General features: G+C 37.6%; 1 protein-coding gene and 1 long non-coding RNA gene across 5 annotated transcripts in view; both read left to right on the top strand.

Annotated features, from left to right (window-relative positions):
- The window catches only part of cdh12 (cadherin 12), an 868,710-nt gene that overhangs the window by 87,253 nt on the left and 755,208 nt on the right, over positions 1 to 26,249 (top strand). The gene's annotated exons all lie outside the window — the stretch shown is intronic.
- On the top strand, positions 881 to 13,505 carry LOC134298201 (uncharacterized). The gene is made up of 2 exons (XR_010005152.1): positions 881 to 4,013; positions 4,134 to 13,505. It is a non-coding gene; the product is annotated as an uncharacterized LOC134298201 (long non-coding RNA).

The following is a 26,249-nucleotide window of genomic DNA, read 5'->3' as shown; positions in this document are numbered from 1 at the left end:
ACTGACGATCTCTATGCCTGAATGGCAGGATGGTAAGAATCTGAAAGATGCCTAGAATACACAAGGAAGAAGCTTCCATAGTATAAAACTTTCGAGTGACATGTCAAAAATACCATATTACAGAACTACAGAGTGAAAGTTAAAGTGACATGGTAAGTACGGACCTTATTATTCATATAAGTATTTGCATATGAAAGGGTTTGATGCTAAAGAGGGTTCAACTCCTTAGCTACCAGTTCTGTTTGCATATGTGAATGTGTGTGTTTAATTGTCATCAGCAGGCTTTTGTGACATGTTTTCATAAGGACCTTGGCTGGCATCCTTTTGGGAGTTGTACTATTGTAAAAGAAATGACAATTGTGTAAAGTTGAATTGTGCCATTGCAAAACGACCATATTCTCAGTACAAAGACTGGATACATGGCTATACCAAAGAGACTATTGCACAAGTGGTGCCAGCAACATGTCCATAGAACAATTTGTCCCATTGCATGATACACTTTCAATACACAATGTTTCATGATAAATTATGTGACCTACTGTATAACACGTTTCAATGCCCACTTCCAAGTGCACAAGATGTCCCCTTGTGAAATGAAAACTCTACTATGAATAGGATATGGCCCCCTGTACATCTTTTCACCACAACTGTGGATTGTAGGTCTGTCAACATGAGGTTACATAATAGTGGATGTTAGTGTTTGTAGTGTCCCCTTTTTAAGTTGAAAAAGAGGCATCAATGAATTACAATGAATGTCCCATTTCTGTATGTATGTATATGTATATATGTATATGTGTGTGTGTGTATATATATGTGTGTGTGTGTGTGTGTGTGTGTATATATATATATATATATATATATATATATATATATATATACCACACCATGTGAGTTGTGCTGATCACAACAGTCATTCTATAGAAGTCATTGTACAGATGGGAATCAGGGTTAACAAATGGATGAAATGTTCAGTTGACCTTGTGTTGCTGTTGTTTGTTTTTATGTGCTTTCAAGTCAATTCCAAGTTATAGTGAACCTATCACAGGGTTTTCTTGGCAAGATCTGTTGAAAGGAATGTTCCACTGCCTTTCTCTGGAAAGGGCTGAGAGAGTGTGACTTGCCTAAGGTCACACAATAGGTTTCTATGGCTAAGTAGAGTTTGAATCTTGATCTTTAGGGTTATCATCATTATCATCATGGGTGATCAATTATGGTTGAGTATGATTGTCTTTCAGAGCTAGAGTCTTGGTGGTGGGTTCATAAGCGACTGTGAAAAACTGTTCTAGGTCCAAATGGTCTTTCACATTGAGGATACAGATTTCCAGATGGGAGGCTGTCACAAAAGATATTTGTTTGATGTGTCTTCCTTCAATGCTCAAACTACTGCAACAGACTAGCTCTTACACTTGTGCTAGGAATGAAGGAAATAATTTGTTAGACTTAACAATATCAGTAGCTTTTGTATATATGTGTGTCTGAAACCCACTGCATGAATAAACCTACATAATAGATTTATAGGTTCCTCAAAACAATGCGCATGTTTTAAAGTATAAAGGGCTAGCAATGTGAAATTTTCCAGCACACTTTAATGAGTGGTGAGAAGTATGTGTATTATACAATACATAAATGTGCTTTTTCATAAAAAAATGTTTATAATGTATAATACCCCTGGTGGCATGGTGGGTTAAACTGCTGAGCTGCTGAACTTGCTGACCAAAAGGTCAGAGGTTCGCATCTGGTGAGCGGGGTGAGCTCCCACTGTTAGTCTCAGCCTTTGCCAACCTAGTAGTTTGAAAGCATGCAAATATGAGTAGATCAGTAGGTACCACTCTGACAGATAGGTAATGGCGCTCCATGCAGTCATGCCGGCCACATGACCTTGGAGGTGTCAATGGACAACCCCCAGAGTCAAACACAACTAGACAATGTCAGGGGAAAATCCTTACTTTTACTAATGTTCAAGAAGTTTATCACAGGAAGAACAAAAAAAATCACTCAACCTAATAAAACAGGAATTGTAAGAATAAATGGGTAGCTTTTGTTCTAAAATAGCACAAAATGAGCTTGGGTCTTTAAACACTGTAGTATCAGTATTTAAAAAAATCTTTCAAATAAAGTCCAAAGGGCACCTGGATCTCCCAATAAAATTTGCAATGTTGAACTAGAGGTTAGTGTCTCTTCATACAAGCTAAGTGCACACAGCACAAGGGAGCTTCCATATCTATTTCTGAAACAGTAGTAAGTATCCCATGGAGAGGAGATAGGACGGGGTGTCTTTAAACAGCAGTATTCAGACTACTTGTGTGTGTACATGTGCATTGGAGACTAATAACAAACTGTGGGGTGATATATATTAATGCAGAAGGAAGATCTAAAGAACTCTCATCCCAGTGCTAGATCTCCAGTCAAGTTAGCAGTCTTCCCCAACATTTCAAATTTAGATATCTAACATTAGATGTCTTTTACCATAACTCTGTCAGCAATTGCTATTCAGGAACATCATGGACTTGGATATCTCTCCCCCCTTCTGTTTTGACTCTGTAAAAGATAGATACAGAATTATACAACTTAGTCTATAAAATGCAGGTGTGAATACTTAGTATATCTCAAATAACTATGTAATAAATGTGTGTGTCAAGTAAGTGTTTTGACACCTTGAGATTGGAATCCTCTTGGTGATACAGCAGAATAAGTACTGTTTAGACAAGTGGCTTTGCCTTTTCAGCACTTACAGTACCCTATTAAAGACATTTCCACATTAATCCACAGTGACATGTCCCACGAGCTCATCTCCAACCTTCTATGACTCAAACAAACCTTGAAAAGTCCCTGATACTAACTTCAGAATACAGTAGAGTCTCGCTTATCCAACGTAAATGGGCCGGCAGAACGCTGGATAAGTGAATATGTTGGATAATAAAGAGAGATTAAGGAAAAGCCTATTAAACATCAAATTAGGTTATGATTTTACAAATTAAGCACCAAAACATCATGTTATACAACAAATTTTACAGAAAAAGTAGTTCAATACACAGTAATGCTATGTAGTAATTACTGTATTTACAAATTTAACACCAAAATATCAACATGTATTGAAAACATTGACTACAAAAATGCATTGGATAATCCAGAACGTTGGATAAGTGAGACTCTATTGTAGTTAGAAACTACCAACAACATGCTCCTTTTTCTATATTGACTGCCACTGCTCAAGCACCTCCATCTCTGTAAGAAAAGCTTTACCTTCCTGTAATATTAAATACAATCTTCATCTTGAACAGTGTCATTATAAAATTTCTTAAAATTCTTCAGACAGATAACATGTCCTAGTCCCGAATTTCCCCTGTTTTTGAATAGATAATTTGTCATAATAGTGTTGACAGTCCCATTGAACAAAACTTTATCTGGTTTTCTTTCAGTTAGTGCCTTTCTCTTTTTTCCAACCTTCCCCTACATTTTAAAGCAAGCAAATGCATTTTTTTGGGGGGACAGAAGGAAGACAGTTTGACACCACTTTAACTGCCATAGCTCAATACTATGGAATCACATGAGCTGTAGTTTTACAAGGTCTTTAGTCTTCTTTGTCAAAAAGTGCTGGTGCTTCATCAAACTTTAAATTGCTAGATTCCACAGCATGGGGCTATGTCAATTAAAGTGGTGTCAAACTGCATTCATTTTACAGTGTAGATCCACTCTTACAATGGTGAAAAATATTTTTAGGTGAGGAGCAATAACCTGAATGAATTGAAGGAATGACATGGTTATTCTATATTTGTGATGTTCCAAATGAGGTGTTAGGCTGGTTTGATACCAGAATTATAGTTGGAGTTCTTTGGTGTAACATAATTACCAAGTTCTCCTCATTGTGAACCTATAATATCCTGCTAATATTCTTTATGATTCCTGTGAACAAGGCACATCTGGGTGAAATGGAATGTGAGGGCATGCTTTTGATAGAAAAGCTGTGTAGTGCTAGAGCTTGAGTAATAATTTGGGAAATAGTTCAAGAGAACGTTTGTTTCTCATGAGCAAGATCAGTGAGGCAGTTGGAGACAATTCTATGAACCAGTATATGCTTACTTGGTTTAACTCAGCAGTGACTAATGTCCTATTTCTTTTCTTTTTAAAAAAAGTAGATTAATATAACAAAATAAATACAGTATCAGACAAACTTGTTGATGGTAGAGGGCTATGAACATTATCTCTCTACACAAATAAGGCAGTGAAGATCAATTGTGTGCAATGGTGATACATAATAGTCAAAAAGCCTCACCACAAAGGCCAGGTGTAGCGCCCCGCTTTGCCTGGCATCGCAGTGATAGGAGAGGTGCAGCGGGGAGAAACTGTTGCCCTCCTGGAGAGAACCCATGTTGTGGGAGAAGCTTCCAATGACACTTTCACCCTGGTTGATTCATAGTTCGGAATGGAGGTGAGATAACAGGAAATGAGAGAAATATATTCCTAGGAAGGAGAATTCACTCCTAAAAGAGTTATCCTGGAGAAAAGGTGTCTCAACTGAAACTTGATCACCAATCCAATGATAACAGGTACAGAAAGTGAGGTGAAATCTTCTGAACAGGGGCATAAAGGTAAAGGTAAAGGTTTCCCCTGATGTTAAGTCCAGTCATGTCTGACTCTGGGGGTTGGTGCTCATTTCCATTTCTAAGCCGAAGAGCCGGTGTTGTCCGTAGACACCTCCAAGGACATGTGGCCGCATGACTGCATGGAGCGCCATTACCTTCCTGCCGGAGTGGTACCTATTGATCTACTCACATTTGCATGTTTTCGAACTGCTAGGTTGGCAGAAGCTGGAGCTAACAGCTGCCGCCCACGCTGCTCCCGGGGTTTGAACCAGGGGCATAGACACAGCATAACAAACATTACAGGGATAGTAACCTTTCCCTATGCTATCCAAAGTGTGTGTGTGTGTGTGTGTGTGTGTGTGTGTATGGGTTACACTTAAAAATGCACATGTTCTGACTTACAAACTAATTCAGCTTAAGAACAAATCTCTAGAAATTATCTTGTTCCTAACCTGGGGACTGCCTGTATAAGCATTAAGTGTTTCCAAAGAGTGTGCATTTAATATAGATATAAGTTGTTGTTGTTGCTGCTGTTGTCATTATTCTGCTTTTATTTTTTAAGTGAGACACAAAGTGGCTCACAGCAATAAAAGAAAATATAATTTAAAATATATACTATGCAAATATTAAAGTAGAATTAAACATAAAAGTCAATCAAAAATTTAAGACACTTGAAAACAGTTTAAATACCATACAAATCAAGAGGTGTGTGTGTTGGAGAGTGAGAGAGAGAGAGAGAGAGAGAGAGAGAGATCGTTTGGCTCATTCTTAAAATATTTCTTCTTTAAAAGTCTGCCTCAATAAAAAGGTTTTAGCTTGCCACTAGAAGGACAACAGGGAATTGTTCCAAAGGTAGTAGGATTTGGGGTGATAACATATGGAGATGTCCAAGGGTGTATAAAAGCAAACAAAAAAAAGACAATGACTGTCTTTAGAAAATGCAAATTCCCTCTGTTAGAGGAATTGATGGCAAATGGAGAGGCAGCTTTTTGAAGGCCTTTTCTGGGGGAAAAATGAATGTATAATAGTTTTAATTGCATGTTTTAATTGAATGGTTTGGACAGCTTAATTGCATTTTATTATTTTATGTAATTCATCTGGGGAATCCTTCTCCACTGAGAGAATACAATTAGATAAATTGAAAATGTCAAAAATAATAAATCTCCGTACTGTACCTTAACAAGGCTAAGCACCAAAGGTCAGACTGAACAAGTAATAATCTCAAGTCCTGAAATTAACAATACCAATGAATTAAAATGTATTGCACTGTGGACTCTGGCAAAATTGAAATCGGGGAACACCTCAGAACTGGGAACGGTCGATAAGAGTTCCTTTGTTTTATCCCTAGCTTATTTCCCTACAATCTGATTTGCAAATTATATCATTGGGGGGTATCTTTGATGGATTCCAGATACCAAAAAGACTTTGCAAACACAAAAGAGGGGTATTTGAACTCAAGACCTTAGTTATTTAGCAAAGCAGAACTCACACTTTTCAGATATTAAACAACTGTTTTAAGAAGATTCTTTCCTTATAAAAGAAACATTTCTAATAACATAAATAAGTGAAAATTGTCCATGCATGGGTATGAAGGTGTCCATGTAAATTGGCCGCCCATAGTTGTATGTGTGATGCAGTGCTTTGTGCATTGGAGGAGGGCTCTGGAGAACAGGTTTCAATTCTCCATTCATCCATGAAAACCTAATGGGTGAGCCTGGATAAGTCACACTTTTTCAGCCTAAGATGAAGGCAAAAACAAACTTCAACTGAATAAATATTAGCAAGAAAATCCTGTAAAAAATGGCACATTAGAGTCACAGTATTGGAATAGCTGCATCTGTGTGCAGCTCTCCCATATGTAAATGATATTTTCGTTGTTAGAGCTTTCTAGACAGGAAGAAGCACAGTAAATCTTTCTCTTTCTGTTCAGCCTTGCTTAGATAGCAAGGCCTTTCTGAACTCTGGCATTTCTCTATACTCTTAACTATTTGAGTCTTGATCTCATACTAGTACCTTGAACCTTCCAGATGTTTTGCTCTTCAGTTCAGATATGTTAGTTGGCTTGTTTCTGCCTCTCATAGCAGTTATACACATCCATTTAAAATTAGTCAGGAGTGAATTGAAGAGAACCAGTTCACTGCAGAGTACCTACACAAGAAGCCCAATAACTTGTTGGAAGTTGGGATGGAGGCCACAAAGTTCCACTTGATCTTTGTTGATCTGGACCCATGGGTTTTTTTTCCCATCATTTGGTGGGATCCACTGATGGGCATCACCATGACAAACACTAAGAGGCATTGGCATGACCAGATCTGATGCACATCACCATGTCCATTTGAGATAAGAGCTAGACCAAGGCAGGGTACAACAAATGGAGTCAAAGAGGTGGAAAATGGGCCTTTCTGTGAGAACACTGTAATTTCTACTTGTGTGTGTGTGGGGGGGGGGGGGGGGCGGCGGCTTGTTTGCCTTCCAGGGAGCTGTGTTTCCAGGTTTTTCAACTGAGTCAGCATTAGCCCTGTCCTGATGAGTGCTCCACATTCTCAGTCTTGATTCCAGCTCTGCATGGGATATAAACTGAATGACTGCAGCAGATTTTGAGGCATATTCAATTTTGAGAATTTCTGGTGAGTTTTTTTAATACACTATTTCAGGCTGGATGCATGCTGCAGCATTTTGTAGACACCCTGACCTTGAGACAGCTTTTCACTATATTACAATGTCTGTGTGAAACTGCTCTCAGTGTGTCACATGTCTCTGCGTTGGCTTTAGATCTAGAGTACTAGTTGATACCAAGACCCTTGGCTAATTCCAGATTACTGCTCATAGCCCGGCTCTGACACAATGGTTTAAGAATAGCACAATTTTCAAATTTCTGATACTAATGGCTGAGTCAAGGCTTAAGGCTAAAATCAGGATAAGGAACAATAGTAGTCTGGTTGACCTGAAGACCTGGTGGATGTCCTGAAATAGAGTTTGAACACTGAGGTGACACAATTACTCTGGGAACTTTATATACACAATTACAGCAGACTGACATGCTGGCATTATCTCACTTTCTGGGAGTAGGAATTTTTTTTTAATATGAATGCTCCATTTGAAGCTCTCAGCAGTTTTCACACTGAAAGAACCCTGATGATGAATGTAGAGGGCATTTAAACCACAGGACAGCAAAATCTACCTTAGGAGGAACTTCCATTATCTGCTTGCTGAAAACTAATTTTAAATTTGAGTAGGTTATAAGGAGTGCCTGCTTTCTCCTTAACATACCCAGATGTTACGTTTGGAACAATGAGTTTATATAAATAGAACATATTTTAATTCCCATTTCAACATACCTAGTTATCTAATGTGCCTTGCTGGAGCCATTCTCTGTCAAGAAAATATTGTCAATCACTTATTAATAAAAGAGAGTTAATTTAAGCCTTCTTCGATGCTTTGATGTTTTAAACTCTCACTCAGCAGGGAGTTTTTAAAGGAAGTCATGAAAATAAAGTTATGTTTTTATCATCTGTGATCTTGGCATAGAAATATCTGTTTAAGGCTCAGTTTTGCTTAACCTCATATCTCTAGCTTATAAATGGAAGAAATCTAATATTTTATGCTGTGTTTGAATGGTATGGAATTTGTAGCCAAACTGTTTTAATGAAATGTGAAGTAAATTTTGCAGTCATAAACTGCAGCAGGTGCTTTGCGATGAATTTACGCAACTGATCTCACAGGATTTTGCTTTTATTCCTGAGAAAGATTTTTATAAGTTAATTTGGTAATGTCAGATAAACTCCTTCTCATGTCCCTGTAAAAATATGCCCCCGACCAAATAAATGAAATAACATAAACACATTATTAAACCACCCTTAAAGAACATGTTAAAAACTAATAGACAGCTGGATCCCAAGTGGATTTTTGTCAATGACCAGCTTGATGGAAGTATATGTACCTTTCTGACACAATGCTTTAACCACATTATATCTAGACTATAGAACCAAAGTCATTCATTCTGCAGCTAAAATCCCAAGGGAGGCATTCACATTACAGACTTCCTGGGCAAGTAAAGTCAATCAGCAACACTGTGTCAAGGAAAACCCTGATGACAAAAAAGCCAATGTAAGGTCAGTACTGGTAACTGAACCCAACTCAAGAGGCAATTGTTGGTTAGAGTAATTTACTCTGTATGAAAGAGAAATAGTTTCAACACATTATTCTCTTCCTAGAGAAGTTTAGAATTATTAGAATTAGATCATTCTAACTCCATAATAAATATGCAGATGGTGCAGACTTAAGGGTTGCCATATTTTAGCTCCTCAAATCCAGGCATATTGTGCATAGTTGATTTTGTTTTGCATATTATACAAAGTGCTATAGTTATATATACTATACTAATTATTATAATTATTACTTTCTAATTATGTTAGTATCTCCCATTTTAGAGCTATATTTTAGTCTTGGTGTCATTCTTTACAGTAAGTACATTTTCAAGGGCACTAATAATATTACATCAATAATGCTGGACTTGAAACAGGGGGCACATCTACATCTCTTACCGGTAGGTCAAATGGGCCCTGGATCAGCTACATGATGATATTGAGTCTCCAGGCCACTAGGCTCCTTGTGAGTAAGAGCCTCTCTCAGTAGTGTGGACTGCTCTAATCCTCATTTTATAATCCTGAAACAGCTGATAAGGGAGGTAAACAAATGGAGCTACAGACACACAGGTGACAAAATGGAAGCACGAGATGACAGCAATCCCCATGAGAACTCTTTCCAACCACTACTTTGTTCTCATATCTATGAAATTAAACAGAACTTTAAATTACACAGTAGGCACCATCATGGCAAGAAAGTGACCCCAATGGGAAATGGGGTTCAAGAAGACAAAGGTAAAGACAGCAGAACTGTAGAGAGAGATAATGACACAAAAATCCGTTTCTGTGCACTTTCTTATATCTGCACCAGTTCTTATGAAGTCCAGCACATCTTTGGCAGATGTCCCATGTTCATTGTGCGTGTTTGGATTTTCCTTAAGATGCTGCAATTTTTTGCCCCACTTCTTTGTCCCAGATTAAGAGGCTGTCTGGAAGGGCCCTCAGCCTCAGAGGCAGTCAAAACCCTGTGATTGTTTTCTTTTGTGTTGTAAAAAGTCGGACATGACTTTAAGACGCACAACAATAACAGTTTCAGTTGGGGCATCAAGAAGATCTAGCCTTTCTCACTTCTGGAAGAACAGAGATCTTACCTCTGTTTAAGATAGCTAGTTGGTGAACTCTGCCTGTTTCTGACTCAAATATGTATTTCCTTTCTTACTCCTTTGACTCTTCTACCTTACAATAGAGCCAATCTTACAGAATCCTGAAAAGCTCTTACTCTTGCAGTTTTTCCCTCAAAACTGGATCCCAACCATTCTAAAGTTAAACAAATATTCAGGCTTTGATCAGAGTAGAAATTTAATATTTAGTATAACATTTTGCATGATTTGAAAAATTCTGAACAGGTTAAGTAAGGCTCTCCTCCTTTATATATATATTTTGGTAAGCACTACTTATTTTGAGGTTTGTATTTTCAAGTGCAAGATAAGCCCAAGTATTCAAAAGCTACATCTGTTCAAAGCTTACAGATGGTCTTTTGTATTATCTCTAGCTTCTGTATAATTATGTGCAACACTGCATTTCTTTGGGAGATGTTGCCATGTAGAGATGCATTATAATTGAACTTGAATCTGTGCATGCTCCGTAGGGTTTTCCACAATGGTTATAATGAATTCTTCAGTTTACACATTGGAACCTCTTGAGCAAGGATAAGACTTGTAGACATTCGTGAGTGTACTACTTGTTGCTAGGTAGAAGAAATAAGTTTTATTTTTATTTTATTTTTCCTGTGAATAAAATAAGTCACAAACGGCTCTCTATAGATTTGAAAAAAATGCCATCTAAATAGCAAATGGTACCATTTTGTTAAACTGAGCCATCCAGCAGAAAATTACATTAGTGCTATCTAATTTATAAATTATATATTATATGTGAAATTATGTTTTATACTGGGACAAGGCACATTATTTGATTCAATAAAAAGCAATCTCCTTGCCTAAGTATTTTATTTTATGGATACAATAAAAGGGAAGAGCAAAAAGATTTAAAATGTGTGTTCATTCCTGAAACAGGGAGAAAATCTGTGTGTGTGTGTGTGTGTGTGTGTGTGTACACACACACACACACACACACACATACACACATACTTTCTCCAACAAGGGAGACACAAAACAAATTGAAACAAAGTAGAAGTAAAAAAAAAAAACCAAATCCCCAAACAATTATGATAAAATACCATTTTTCAAATAGCAAGGGGCCAAATCATACTGGGTTTATAAGTCACAACTGCCACTTTTAATTGAAAGCAAGATGATCGCAAGTTAAGATGTTGAATGCAACAAGGGAGTTATGTTATTTCTATAAAGAACTTGCATTGCACAATATAAATGTAATGCTCATTGCAGCAATAGTTCTTGTAGTTGGTTGATATGCTGTATTGTCATGTTCCACCTCCAGTCTTGCTTATACTACACCCATCACAGTGTACAAGCTTGAACAGATTCATGATACCCTCCTAAGCCAACCAGAATCCAACAGCTCATGGCAGAAAGTGCCTCTTTGGTACCCTCAGGACAACATCCCTCAACACATAAAATGTTGGGTGTAGGTTCAGTCATTGGCAACAAGCCTAGGCCCAGATAGATGTGATATTTCTTGTCTTGGCTGAGTCTAAAAACACTGAGTTGAAGAGAGTTTGTATTGCCACTCTCTTCAACCCAGTGTTTTGGAATCAGCCAAACTCGGCACTGTAGCTGAAAGTGGAGCAGGGGCAACTGAAGCACCATATGTGAAAAAGGAGCAGGCAAGCAGGCAAAGCTATTATTTGTACAGTGCAGTAAGTAATATAAAAATGGGAACCTGAAGTCTTCCCCACATTAGCTATACTGTTTACAGCGGGGAAGCTATCTTCCTGCGTTGGCTATATTATATGCAAATCATCTGGGAGCAGAACATTTTTTCATCTCTTGATAATAATAATAATAATAATAATTTTATTCTTATATCCCGCCCCATCTCCCCGGAGGGACTCGGGGCGGCTTACATGGGGCCATGCCCAGACACGACAGCACAAATCAGATAAAACATTAAACCGAGCAGTAAAACTTCAACATGATTAAAAACAGTCATAAAATAGTCACACCCATTTTCTGTCAAAAAAGCGTAACATGTGACTATTGTGCAATAAAACATGCCCCTTCACCCCAACTGTCCTGATTTGATAGCAACAATCCCCATCAAAAATCTGTTGTCCCAATTTTAGGTTGCCTTTAGACTGCTTCGGTCCTCCCACTTTCTTCTTTGGTCTTCAGCTCATTTCAAAGTGCAAAAGTAGTCTGCACAAAACTACTTCAAGAGATGAAACAGAAAACTCAGGCAAAAGCAAACTGCTGCAAGCTCTCCTAGCTTGTGTGTTTTTCCTTATTAATACATTTTGTCATCTTGAGCATGCTTTGATGTTGCTGACTATACATGTCTCTGATTTTATTTTATGTTATTCTTTTGAAATGCTAGTAAGTATGATTTAAGAAGGTCAGAATCACCCTTAATGTGCAATCCTATAAAAACTTAACAAAAACAGTGCCACAGTGGGATATATATCTAAAGAAACACATGCAGTATTGTACCATTATATATTAAGGATGCATGAGCTGTCTACATTCAGAGAAAAATGAGTACAAAATTTGTTAGAGATAAGCCACAAAGATCTGCAGACTGGTACAAAATAAGGAGGACGGAGTAACAGGAGGTTATTTATTCTTTTGATAGCTATTTTTGAAAGTGGGAAAATCCACTTTTCTGTTGAATAAACTATGTGTTCCCAGCGGGATCTGTGACTGAAGCAAAATTTTACTCATTGTATTATGAAGAATTCACATCTCTTTTATACAAGCTCAAACCTCCAGTTCCTCAATATGAATGGCGATTGATATTTCATTCCATACTTTATTCATTTATTTAAAGACCATCTCCATGTTAAGTTCATTGCTAAAGCTATCTTAAAATTGTAAAAAAAAAAACCACACACAATGAAATGTGTGTAAAAAAAGAAATCATTTTGGATACCTTCTATTTACTTCACTCTTTGTGTTGTGTGGCATGTATAGTTTGATTCCATGAGTAACAATGTAATTAGGTCATATGTGTTCATCATTTATCTAAATGGCTAGTTGCCAGAATAAATTACAATGCCAGAATTACTCTCCTTAAAAACAACTTTTAAAAAATGTAAAGTGTTATTTCTTCAATTTTGTTACCAGCTGCTTGAGAGTTCCATTTGCTTTAATTCTAGTTAACTACTGTACCTGCTTTCTTGACCCCCTTCTACACTACCGTATAAAATCCAGATTGTCTGCTTTGAACTGGATTGGATGGCAGTGTGGACTCTGATAATCCAGTTCAAAGCAGATATTGTGGATTATCTGCTTTGATATTCTGGGTTATCTGGTTGTTGTTGCTGTGACTCAGCCTTTGTGTGACTCTGATGAGGATTCTGGGATGCAGTTTCAGGATGATGGGATTCAGGTTAAGGATGAGTTTCAAGATGACTCTGATGAGAATTATGGGATTCAGGTGCAGAGTGTTCCTGCTGTAGGAGATGAGGAGCAGTGAGGCTTTCCCATGGGAAGAAATGATGTTGTTAATGATGATGGTTTTCAGGTGCAAGAAGCAGAAAGGGAGAGCGGTTCCCAGCCTCAGTTTGATAACGCTAATGAGCCCTGTGGCCTTGAGAGTGAAAGTGATGAGGCTGCTCTACTAGATCAGGCTAGCCATCTGGAATTTCAGAGGTTGTGTAGAAGTCTCAGAATAGCAAATAAGAGGGAGGTCAAAGGGCAAAGAAATGCCTTCATGTTATGCTATTAAAACAGTCTGCTGAGAGGGAAATCTTCGTCAAGGCAATTTCCTCACTTGAATCAAGAACCAAGTTTGTTCTCCTGTGTTATTTTGTAGCCTGGATGTATCCTCATTTCTGGGACTTGGGCTTCATTTTAAGGACCTTGTTTCATGCCTAATGTTTCCATGCATTTGTTTCTTACAGCCTTGTTTTTGTAACTATCTTTTGGAACTGAACTTTTACCTTTTATGCTCTATCTTTTCCTTATTTCCTAATAAACTACAAAAGACTACGTTTTGTGTGCAGCCTGGTGTCTTTAGCAAGGTGAAGCTAACCTGAGAACAATGGCTTCAAACTACAGGAAAGGAGATTCCACCTGAACATCAGGAAGAACTTCCTCACTGTGAGAGCTGTTCGGCAGCGGAACTCTCTCCCCTGGACTGTGGTGGAGGCTCCTTCTTTGGAAGCTTTTAAACAGAGGCTGGATGGCCATCTGTTGGGGGTACTTTGAATGCGATTTCCTGCTTATTGGCAGGGGGTTGGACTGGATGGCCCATGAGGTCTCTTCCAACTCTACTATTCTATGATTCTATGATTCTATGATTCTGAGGTGCTACAGTTGTATTGCTGTATAGAGGGGACCTCATTCTGTTGCATCCATGGATTCTGCATCTAGAGCTTCTATCATTAATCACTTGAAAATATTATAAACAAACCCCAAAGCAAAGCTTGATCTTGTCACCTTATACAAGGGAAACTGTTTTGTTACACCGTTGTATATAAAGAGATCTGAGTGTCCATAAACTGGTATCCATGGCAGGCCTGCTATCATCTTGTGAACAAGAACCCCGATTTAGACCAGAGTTCCTCCTTGCAGGGAGGTGCTCTGTACATGTACATCATTTTATGTGGAGACATGCATAAGACAAATGGAAGTACTCCTACAATGAGTTATGCTGGGAGTAGGGCTTGTTTTAGAAGAGGAAGGAGGGGAGGAGGGAGGGAAGGGAGGGCAGGAGAAGGAGGAGAAGGAGAGGGAGAAGGAGAGAAGGGTGAGGAGGAGATATATGTATTACCCACCTCTCCTTGTGGCTCAAGGTGGTATACAACATTGTTAAAACAGTGAAGTAGAAGAAAGCACATATACAATCCGCACAAATAAAATGCAGCTTAAAATTTACTGATGAAATGCAGGTTAAAATTCACAAGTTAAAAATTGACTGGGTAAGCTTCTAGGGACAGATAGACTTTAAGTTGTGTATTAAATTCTGATAGCTGATTTAGCTGTTGAATGTCTTCTGGTATGTCTGGTAGCTGCCCTGGGGCAGCTGATGACAAGATTCTTTGAGAGATGGTTGCCTGTCTGGTTCTGGCTGGCTGGAGTAAATGTGCAGGGTGGATTGTACAGGAGAAGGTGATTCTGTAGGTAACCTGGACCCAAACTAATAATAATAAATAAACTTTATTTATATTCTGCCCTATCTCCCCGGAGGGACTTGGGGTGGATTCCAAAGATAAAAGGCAAATATTCAATTCCCGAACACATCAACAATACACCCATAATAATGAAAATTGACAACCCAACATTTAAAAACAAATTATGACATAATAGCTAAAATTAAATTTTAAATTCAACCTGCTATAGCTATGTAGGGCTTTATCGTTTAAAACCAACCATTTGTACTTTGCCCAGAAATTAATTGGCAGCCAGTGGAATGACTTTAAGATAGGTGAAATATTCTTACACCTAGATATTCCTGTAGTCTGGCTGTCATGTTTTGAACCAACTGGAGTTTCCAAACTTGGTACAAAGGTAGCCCAATGTAAAGTGCATTGCAGAAGTCTAACCTTGAGGTTACCAGTGCATGCACTACCATCTTTAAGTCCTCTGAATCTAGGAAGGGGTGTAGCTTCCATATCAGCCAATGCTGATAATAAGCACTCCTGACCACCGCATCTATCTGGGCTGGCATTTGGAGAAAGAGATTCCGGAGCACTCCGAATCTGCGAACACAGTCTTTCAGGGGGAGTGTAACCCCATCCACAAGCTCAAAGTGCTCAATATATGGCTTCTTTTTTATAGAGAAAATGAAATGTGTTTCAGACTGTATATATTTTATGGCCTTCTTTAGGGCTACATAAAAATAAATATGAAAGGACAACACATAATTAGCTGAAAACACACACATAATATTACATCAGAAAAAAAAATCATTTTAATCCTTGCACATTGCCTGGGGCCTGTAAATACTGATTTGAAATTTGACTGAAGCAGAGAATCTCATTCCATTTGCTGTACAGAAATAAACATGCGAACTAGATTCAACTTCAGTTGATTTTAGAAGCTGGTCAGGGAGGGAAGAGAGCGAGAGTTGGTGCTCATGGGCATATCCATGTAACTGAACTGACAGGGGAAAATAGTGTCAAAGAGCTCTGAAAGAATTTACTCCAGTAGGAGGAGATCAAGTTTGCTGTTTAGTTTTCTAGCAGTCAAATATTGTATTTTTAAAAGACACTCAACCTCTTTCTTTTTTGGAATCTATGAGAATATGGCAAAAATGCTACAATATTACGACCTGAAGGGAAAGATGCAGATAAATATGTTGAAGACACACAATGTGAATTTCCCACATATCTTCAGTTTCTTATTTTGAACAATATATAGAAAAGCAATCCCACTGAATCTCTACCAGGCCTTCCTCTGCTTACCTATTGATACTTCAGACCTGGGCATTATAATAATATAATATAATGCAGTACAATACTATACTGTATAATAATAATATAATTATTATTTATCTTTTTCAATACGTGTGTTATGTTTGTATTATATTCATGCTCTGAGAGCATCAAATTGGTGTAGCTTATGCTGACATTACTGAATGAGTTTCATAACTGAGTGGAGATTTGATCCTCCATTTCAAACTGAAAGGAGGTGGGAGGCATTTCAAAAATTTGAATAGCTTCTTTTCTAATTCAAAGTGTATCCAGAGTCTAAAGATTTAGACTTGGAATGAGAAGCAATTGAGAATACAAAGAGGTGATACTTCTGAAACATCTAAGTGGGTTTGATGCTGTGCAAAGTACTTTGGGAAATGCTTTCAGCATGAATAATCTTTAGAATGATTTTGGAGCAAGAAATTAAACTGCATGTGATTCAGTAGCTCACTTTTTTCAAAATTAAGCGCACCAATGGAACATCTCTAGTAAAATAACAAATTTTACTTTTATGCTGTCTCCAGTGAATATGATTAGAAAGTTTAAAATATATTGAAACACACAAATACTTTTAAAGGCTGGCAGGCACAGGTTATATGTTAGCTATGTAGCTGAAAAGATTGAGAAGGCAATCTAATAAGATAATTATTCTAAAAATGGAGCTATAATTAAGGATTTAAGCAGTTCTTAACGAGCTAAGAACTTAAGGTCTTCTACCTGGATGAGCAAAGCCCCATATTCGATTAATTTGTTTTTTCAAATTATTTCCATCAAGTTTACAAAACAGCGAATTTTGGAAAACCTTACCAGTAAATTATGCTAATTACATTTTTCATTCATCCTAATAACAATGTAAACATTAAGTCAAAAGAGAGGCAGAAAGAGTAAAAATAGAGCCTTCAATACATGTGAAATTAAAAGATGTTCTTGGGCAGAGATTTCATCAGAGTGGTGAAGAAATTTCCAGTCTCATGCTAAGGTAATTTTTATGATTTTCTGAAAACCATTCCATATATTACAATCAGTTCTATAGATATGAATGCATGCCTTGCCTTGTGCTGAGTTTCTGAGCCAAAAGCTAGCTTTTCATCAGCTTTGAAACTCAGTATAATGCATACCAAATATCCACTTGTAAGAAGCCTAGTTTTTTTTATGTAGGTTTGCACTCTTAAGGACAAACCAATGTACTGTGGAACCATTCAGGAAATGTGTGTGTGTGTGTGTGTGTGTGTGTGTGTGTGCGTGTGTGTATTGCTAGAAAGATAGTGAAACTTTGTGTTCATGTATGAAATGTGTTTTCACAAGCTCACCTATTATGGCAACAAATATAGGAGCACAAAAGTTCACATTGCCTGTGGAAAAAGTTCACATTGCCTCTTGTGAGTTGCATGCTGACACTGGAGCCAAACAAGGCAGGATTATTAGTGGATCACTAGCTTTTGAAGATTTTACAGTTCAGGACCTATTCTGCACAAAATTCACACACAATATTTGTGTGCAGAAAAATCATTTTCTTTGCCAGTAATCTATATATATATAAAAGAGTGATGGCATCATGGCGACCCACAAAACAACAAAACTACAGCCCCCCCAACCTCGAAATTTGACAACACAACCCATCATCCACGCCTCTAGGTTGATACAACAAAAAGAAAAGAAATATAAAGTCCTAATTAGAGGGAGAGGAATAATTGCTTTTATCCAATTGCTGCCAGTTAGAAGGCTAAGCTCCTCCAACTTGGTCTCCTAGCAACCCAATAAAAATAATAAAAAAAACACTAAAAAATTAATACAATAAAATACTATAATAACAGAAAATAACTAAACATAATACAAGAAAATAATAACATATAATAAATAAAAATATAACTTACAATAAAATTAATAAAAAATGCAAATAAAGTCAAATAAAAATTACACAACAATTTTTAACCAATACCACAACTACTTTGTTACAGCAATGCGTGGCCGGGCACAGCTAGTATTATCTATACAGAAAGAAAGAAAGAAAGAAAGAAAGAAAGAAAGAAAGAAAGAACTTTTTTTTTAACTTCATAGGATAAATTTGTTATGCCAGAAAGTACGAATCTTGTGCACAACATGTCCTGATCTGTGAAAATTCAAGAGTTTTCTTGTCAGGATGTTTCAAGATATAATTACAGATATTTTCAAACCTTCATTTCCATCTTGCTTCCCACATTTACACTAACCACTTAGTGTAAATGGCCAGCAAAGTGTATAAGTTTTCTTAAGGTTTAGCTTGCATATTGTATTCTTTTCAGTGTTAGCTGTTTTTGGGCGTTTTTTTTAGAGATAAAGCAGGACAATTATATTTAGGGGTCTGCACGATTCCTTTTGGTGATTCTGGATTTAATAATTTTATCTTGCTAATCATCAAAACCTACAGTTAACACCACATTTCCTTTTTGCTGCAAAAAGACAATTGCGGTCCCTAAACACCAGTTTATTTCAGGAATTAAGTTTTTAAAGAAAGGTTTCCTGGGTACAAATTATAGCTCTTCTTTTAAACGTCTGGGCAACTTTCCACCCTTCTGTCCCTAGTCCTATCCCCCCCCCCTCCCTGGTACAATTTGTTTTTACCTTGAAAACATGGATGTTTCAATGTGCCTTTTGAATAACAAATAAGCTCGCAACCACTACCATCAAGTCCTAATTTACTCATTGTTTCGGTTTCATGCATTTGATCCCACTCCTGGTCCTATTATCTTGCGTTTTAGTCTTCTCTTGCAATTTTAATAGTCCCACTTCTGGTTCTGTGATGACGATGTTTTGTGGTGTATTTTAAGATGTTTATGTTTTGGTTTTTGATAAATGGTTTTAACTATATTGCTCTGTTCCATATTTTAATTTTGCATTGTGTTTTAATTTTTGTATTTTGAATTCCTTGTTTTCTTGGCTTGGTCCCCATGTAAGCTGCCCCAAGTTTCTCTGGGGAGATGGAGATGAGTTATAAGTAGTAGTTATTTAAAAAACAGAAATAAGGGTAAGAGTGATAGTGCAGGCTGGATGGTGGGAAATACAAGCCAGAGGTTCCTCAACTCTGGCTTGTAAGTCCTATCATCCATTATAAGACTTCAAATAAGCTAGTGGTGGTTCTAAATTCCAAATCCAAAATATCATGCATATATTTTGTCTTAAGACTGCAAAACAATTTCATTTCTTCCCGAAAGTACAGTATAGATTAGGACAGGCCTCGGGTTTGATTTATTTGTCATAGCTTCCTGGTTTGCAGGCATAATAATAATAATAATAATAATAATAATAATAATAATAATAATAATAATAATAATAATAACGTTACTTATATCCCACTCTATCTCCCCAAGGAGACTCAGGTCAGTTTAAAACAAATATTGGCAAACATTCAATGCCATAAAGAAACTGTTCAAGGACAAAATAACCACCCCACCTCATCCCAAAAATAAAAATCAAAAAATCAAAAATAATAACACATTATCAAAAGTTAAACAATAACATCCCAAGTTATGTTGCAGGAGACATGATAGAGCTGTGTCTTCTGGACTGTTCCGTCTTCACTCTGTGGCCCCTGAGCAGCAGTTGGTTTTGGGGGAAGCCACCCCCCCCCCCCGAATGATGTTGTGATGAACGTCTGGTAGCTAACCATACATGACTAAACAGTTGATTGGGGTCAGTTTTGACCAGAAATGTACACCTTTTATACAGAGATGGATAATATGTAGCATTTTAGAGGTTTTGTGTTACAATTTGGACATTCTCTTAGACTCATTGAGTCTCTTAGACTGAGTCTGATGTGAAATTTAGAAACTAAAAAAGAAATATATATATATATATATATATATATATATATATATATATATATATATGTGCAACATGTTTCTGAATTGATTTCATATGTGTAACTAAGGTTGTCTCTACACTATAGAACTAATGCAGTTTGGTGCCACTTTAAGGACCTTATCCATGAATGGCAGGAAAGTGGGGGAAAGCAGAGGAAAGAAAAGGGAACTGTGTTACATTACTCCCTCCTGCCGAGGTCCTTCTTCTGGGATGGCCAGCCATGCCCCATCCTTTCTCTGTCTTTCCCTCTTCTTTCACCAGAAATGTATCCTGGAATTCATTTCCATGTATTTTGGAAATGGAGTCCCACAGAGTCCCATCAGAAGTGTTGAGTGAATCAACCACCCTCTACAGTGAAGCTGGCCATGACATTGAGGTGGTTAGGGACAGGGAAGAGAAGTCTCTGAAACAAAAGATGACAATGTAAACAGTTGTGGCTAGTTCCATCTGAAAACCAATCCAACTATTTACATGAGCCCAAAGTTGTGGGTTGCTTAAAATTCAGATCCTAAATTTGGAGTATCTCTCAACTTTGATTAACATAGGTCAAGGCTTTCAGATGGACCCAGCCTTGATCCATATTACCACAAATCAGCTCTGCATGGCATTGGGCTACCACAGAGCTGATTCAGAGTCCCTTTGCAGTAAGTGATCAGTGCAGATGTGCCCCAAATCCCATCTATATAAAAAGAAGCAATGTATAACATCTCAGAGCTGCTGTAAAGGTGAACAGTAAAAACTGTAATAAAATACACTGGGAAATCAAAAATACTGTTGGTTTTCTGGAGATAAAATACAGAAATGGGAAGCATGCATTGAAATAAGCTGTATAAGTATGGATATTAGGCATGGGTGAATTAATCAGAATCTTCGTTAATTGTAATGAATTTGTTAATCGTAATAAATCTGAACGGGTTCCGAGCTGGTTTGGTGCTTTGAATTTAACCTTCTAATTTGAAGTGTTGGCACCCATGCCTCAGAATATCTTTGGAAAACCTTCGGATATATGAAAAAGTGTTTTAATTCAACAAATCTCCTGGCTAGCATTGGGGTTTAGGAGCCCCATAGAAAACAAGCCTAGAGTGTTTTCTCTCCTGGTTATCCAGGAGAGAAATCCCCCTTCCCATCCTGGTTGGTTTCTATGGGGCTCTTAAACCCATTGCTATCCAGGAGAGAAATCCCCCTTCCCTTCCTGGTTGCCGAAGCGGAGGGAGCCTGGTTTGCAAAGGGCATTGGTGGCTGCTGCTTCACTTCTGCAGGATCTCCCTTGCAAACCACTTCCTCTTCTCCTTCGCAGCCTTCCCCTCCTGCCTTTGCAAGAAGCTTTAAGTGAGGAAAGGGGGAAAAGGAGGGGAGATCAAACCCAATCCACGATCCAGATCACTTCACTCTCGTTTTGGGAAGGGAAAGGTTGCATTTTAAATCTATGTTTTAGTAGTATTACTTTTAAAATTCACTCTATATTTGTGTGTATGTGTAAGCCGCATAGGAAGAAACCCACTCCTGAGCACTTTCCCTCCTCTCTAGCAGTGGGCCCATTCTGAGACAGCATGGTGTAGTGTAGTGGTTTGAGAGGTGGACTATGATTGTGGCTTCATTCCCCACTCAGCCATGGAAACCCACTGGGCAAGTCACACACTCTCAGCTCCAGAAATCCCAATGAAACAGGAAATAACACTTTCAATGCAGGAACAGATTTCCTTATTCAGAGGCGGATGGCCATTTGTCAGGAATGATTTATTTATTTACTTATTTACAGCATTTATATTCCGCCCTTCTCACCCCGAAGGGGACTCAGGGCGGATCACATTACACATATAGGCAAACATTCAATGCCTTTTAAACATAGAACAAAGACAAACAAACATAGGCTCCGAGCGGGCCTCGAACTCATGACCTCCTGGTCAGAGTGATTCATTGCAGTTAATTGCAGCTGGCTTACTCTCCCATCTGCGCCACAGCCCGGGATCACACATGCCTGATGGATATATTACATATTAAGTGACAATTGAAAGTCTTACATGCTATCCTTGTCACTAGCAATTTCTTTTGGATCTAGTATGAGTGAGATTCAATTTATTTCCATTTTTCAGTGAAAAAAATCTATGCCTTACTTACCTAATCAAAATATAGTCAATAAAGTATGTTTTGCATTTTATTTGTCTTATAATGAAAAACCCAACTAACTTGAATTCAATATTTGCTTTTCTCTTCCTGCCCATGGGGTAAGGAATATTTAAATCAGTTAGTCAAAATTAACCTCAAATTAGGATACAGCTAATTAAAAATGTAGTGTTTCCTGTGGAGAAAAATCTGGGGTTTGAGCTTCACATATATTCTCATGCGTAAACTTCCATTTGCTTAAAAAGGCACAATATGGCTAATTTGTATTTTAAAGAAAAATACAAAATAAAGCATCATGCTGTTTATATATGCAGACTTTATAGATTGAATACAAAATAAAGCATCTCCTTTCTCTGCCTGAATTTTGGAATCAGCATTAACATACCTGTATACTTTTGAGTTCATTCATAATAGATAAAGGTCTACTTGTTTAAAATTGAATAAGCCTTCAGGGATAATGCAATTAAATAAATTATTTTAAACAGTGGAAGTTTTTTTCTATTTCTCTTTGGGTACAAATTGTTGTCCTGTCTGTCTATCATCAGTATTACGAGATTACCAGAGTTTTTGGTGCATGAAATCAAACACATTAGTAGTCCTCTTTTGTGGTTGTTGTTGTCATTGTTGGAGACTCAGGTGTATTGACTTTCAGGTAAGCCATCATGAAAGTAAGCAATTTTCCATTTTACCAATGAGAATAATACTCATCAATTCTATCATAAATGTTTTAAAAATTAACGCACAGGCAGCTCCAAGTTAAAAACAAAATAGGTTCTGTAGGTTTATTCTTAAGTTTTATTTGTTTGTAAGTCAGACGGACACATAGTATAAGGAAGGGTTAACATCCTTGTGGTGTTTGTTTTACTGTCTGTGTCCCTGTTCAAAAGATTTCACAACATTTTCTGTCCTTATGATCTTTGGATTTTCAAAAAAAGTGGCTGATTGTATAAACAAAGATTGGTAAGAAAGTTTCAGTGGAGACACCTTTTCCCCATGATAACTCTTTCAGTAGTGAATTTCCTCTCACTTCCTGTTACTAACCCCTGTTCGTAACTACAAGTTGTTTGAAGTCAGATGTTTATAACTCAGTAGTACAAATAACCCTGGGAAATTTCATGGGCCACATCAGAAGGTTTTGGCTCCTCTTAATTCCTGATATATGACTTTATGTTTGCATCAATCTTTATAACAGTATTTTGAAATATGGCAGGACCGCTAATTAAAAAGCACACCATATTATAATAGTTAAGTCTCTCCTACTATGCACATGTGACAAAATTTCTGCAGGAAGTGATCAAGAGTTTTTTTCACTTGAGGCAGAGCAGCAAGTAGAGGTATCTCAGCTACTATCATAGGATTGGAGACTGATCAATTTATTTTGGCATCTAAGGCTGAAACTTTTGGCAGCTGACTCTCATCCTCCCTGTCAGTAAATAGGCTGCAGGTGGAAGACAGAATATTCATACTGTAAAATCCCTGCATATCAGGAGGATTGCTGATTTTGGTGGCTTCAATAGAAGTAAATTATTGTATCCCGAACCTCGATACATGATATGCACTAAAAGAAATGTAAAGTGTGGCTCCTATGGACTTTTAGCTCAGAGAAAGGTTCCTAGGAAACATGATAGCCATGTATAAATATTTGAGGGGAAGTCATAGGGAGGAGGGAGCAAGCTTGTTTTCTGCTGCCCTGGAAACTAGGATGCGGAACAATGGCTTTAAACTACAGGAAAGGAGATTCCACCTGAACATCAGGAAGAACTTCCTCACTGTGAGTGCTGTTCGGCAGTGGATCTCTCTCCCCCAAGCTGTGGTGGAGGCTCCTTCTTTGGAGGCTTTTAAGCAGAGGCTGGATGGCCATCTGTGGGGGGTGCTTTGAATGTGATTTCTTGCTTTTTTGGCAGGGGTTTGGACTGGATGGCCCATGAGGTCTCTTCCAACTCGATTATTCTATGATTCTATGGCTGATGTTTGGAAGATATGCACAGGATTCTCAATGCAAAATTCTGAAAGTAATACAGAACTCAAAAACAGAAAACACTGTCCATGTTATGAATCTCAAGGTATGTTCAAGTTTCCAGCATGGAATTGGTGATACTACCAATTGTCTTTCTTGATACTTTACAAAATTGTCTCTTAAGCCTCAGCAGAATCAGCAGAAAAATGACTTCAGGATGATAAGGTTTGCATAAATTTAACAATCTTCTGTTCTGTAATCTGAGAAGAAAAGCCTGGGGACAAGAAATGTTGTTTCTTTTCTTCTCCTGTGAACAATTAAAACCATACGTTGTAACATGGATTATTTAATTTTCTTATTGAAAATGATGACACATGTTGAGTGCTGCTGCAAGGTGAGGGGAGGTAGCATTTGGAATCAATTTCTGTTTTGCATAAGGTGCTTGATAAGGCTAACAACTCCAATTATATAAATCAATTGAAAAACACAGTCTTTTATTTCTCTCTCTATGGTAATGATATTTATAATGAGCAAGTATCTCTTTACTTGCAATGTCAGTGTTCTGTGCACACATATAAACCAAAACTATGTGAAACTGAACGTAACTATACTTTCATCCATCTTGCAGGCAATCAATTTATTTCAGAAGAAAAAAATACTTTTGGGAAAAAAGAATCAGAATTACAGTGAAATTTCTACTTAAGAGCATTGCAACTTTGAATCATAAAATAACAGAGTTGGAAGAGACCATATGGGCTATCTAGTCCAACCCCCTGCCATGCAAGAATAACACAATCAAATCAGTCTCAACAGATGGCCATCAAAGGAAGGAACTTCCACCACACTTCGAGACAGATAGTTCCACTGCTAAACAGCTTTTATGGTCATGAAGTTCTTCCTAATGTTCAGTTAGAATCTCTCTTCCTGTAATTTAAACCCATTGTTCTGAATCCTAGTTTCCAGGACAGCAGAAGACAAGCCTGCTCCCTCTTCCTTACGACATCTTTTCACACAATACATAGCTATCATGTCACCCCTCAATCTTCTCTGCCACAGGTTAATATACCCAGTTCTTTAAGATGCTCCTCATAGGGCATGGTCTCCAGACATTTGATCATGTTAGTTACCCTCCTCTGGACACCTTCCAGCTTGTCAATATCTCTTTTAAAATGTGGTGCTCAGAATTGGACACAGTCTTCCAAGTGAGGTCTAACCAAAGCTGAATAGAGAGGCACCATTACTTCCCTCAATCTAGACACTATACTTGTTTTGATGCAGCCGAAAATCCATTGGCTTTTTTAGCTGCTGCATCACACTATAGACTTATGTTAAACTTGTTGTCCAAGAAGTTGCCAAGATCTTTTTCACATGGAGTGGTGTCAAGTTAGGCATCACCCATTCTGTATCTTTGCATTTCATTTTTTCTGCCTAAGTATAATATCTTACATTTTTCCTTGTTGAAATTCATTTTGTTAGTTTTGGCCCAGCTACCTAATCTTTTAAGGTCATTTTGAATTCTCATCCTGAATTTGCAAACTTGATAGTATGCCTTCTAAACCTTCATCTAAGTCATTAATAAAGATGTTCAACAGTACTGGACCCAAGACCAAACCCTGCGGCACTCCACTAGTCACTTCTTTCCAGGATGAAGAGGAACCATCAGTGAGCACTCAGTCGCTTAACCAATTATAGATTCATCTAACATTAGTACTGCCTAGTCCACATTTGACAAGTTTGTTTGCAAGAAGGTCGTGGGGGTAACTTGTCGAAGGCCTTACTGAAATCAAGATATGCTACATCCACAGCATTCCCTGCATCTATCAAGCTTGTAACTCTATCAAAAATGAGATAAGATTAGTCTGGCATGACTTGTTTTTGAGAAATCCATGTTGACTTTTAGTAACCACAGCATTTCTTTCTAAGTGACTGTAGACTTCTTCCTTTCTTATTGCTCCAGAATCTTCCCTGGTATTGATGTCAAGCTAACTGGATGGAAATTGTTTGGGCCCTCTTATTTTTCCCCCTTCTTGAAGATAGGGATAACATTTGCCCTCTTCTAATCTGTTGGGACTGCTCAAAGATTATTGCCAGTGGTTGTGAAGGCTTGG

This window comes from Anolis carolinensis, chromosome 4, assembly GCF_035594765.1.
Source record: "Anolis carolinensis isolate JA03-04 chromosome 4, rAnoCar3.1.pri, whole genome shotgun sequence".
NCBI classification, from domain to species: Eukaryota; Metazoa; Chordata; class Lepidosauria; order Squamata; family Dactyloidae; genus Anolis; species Anolis carolinensis.
The sequence above is the reverse complement of the archived record's forward strand: the minus strand, read 5'-3'. Positions and strand labels throughout refer to the sequence as shown.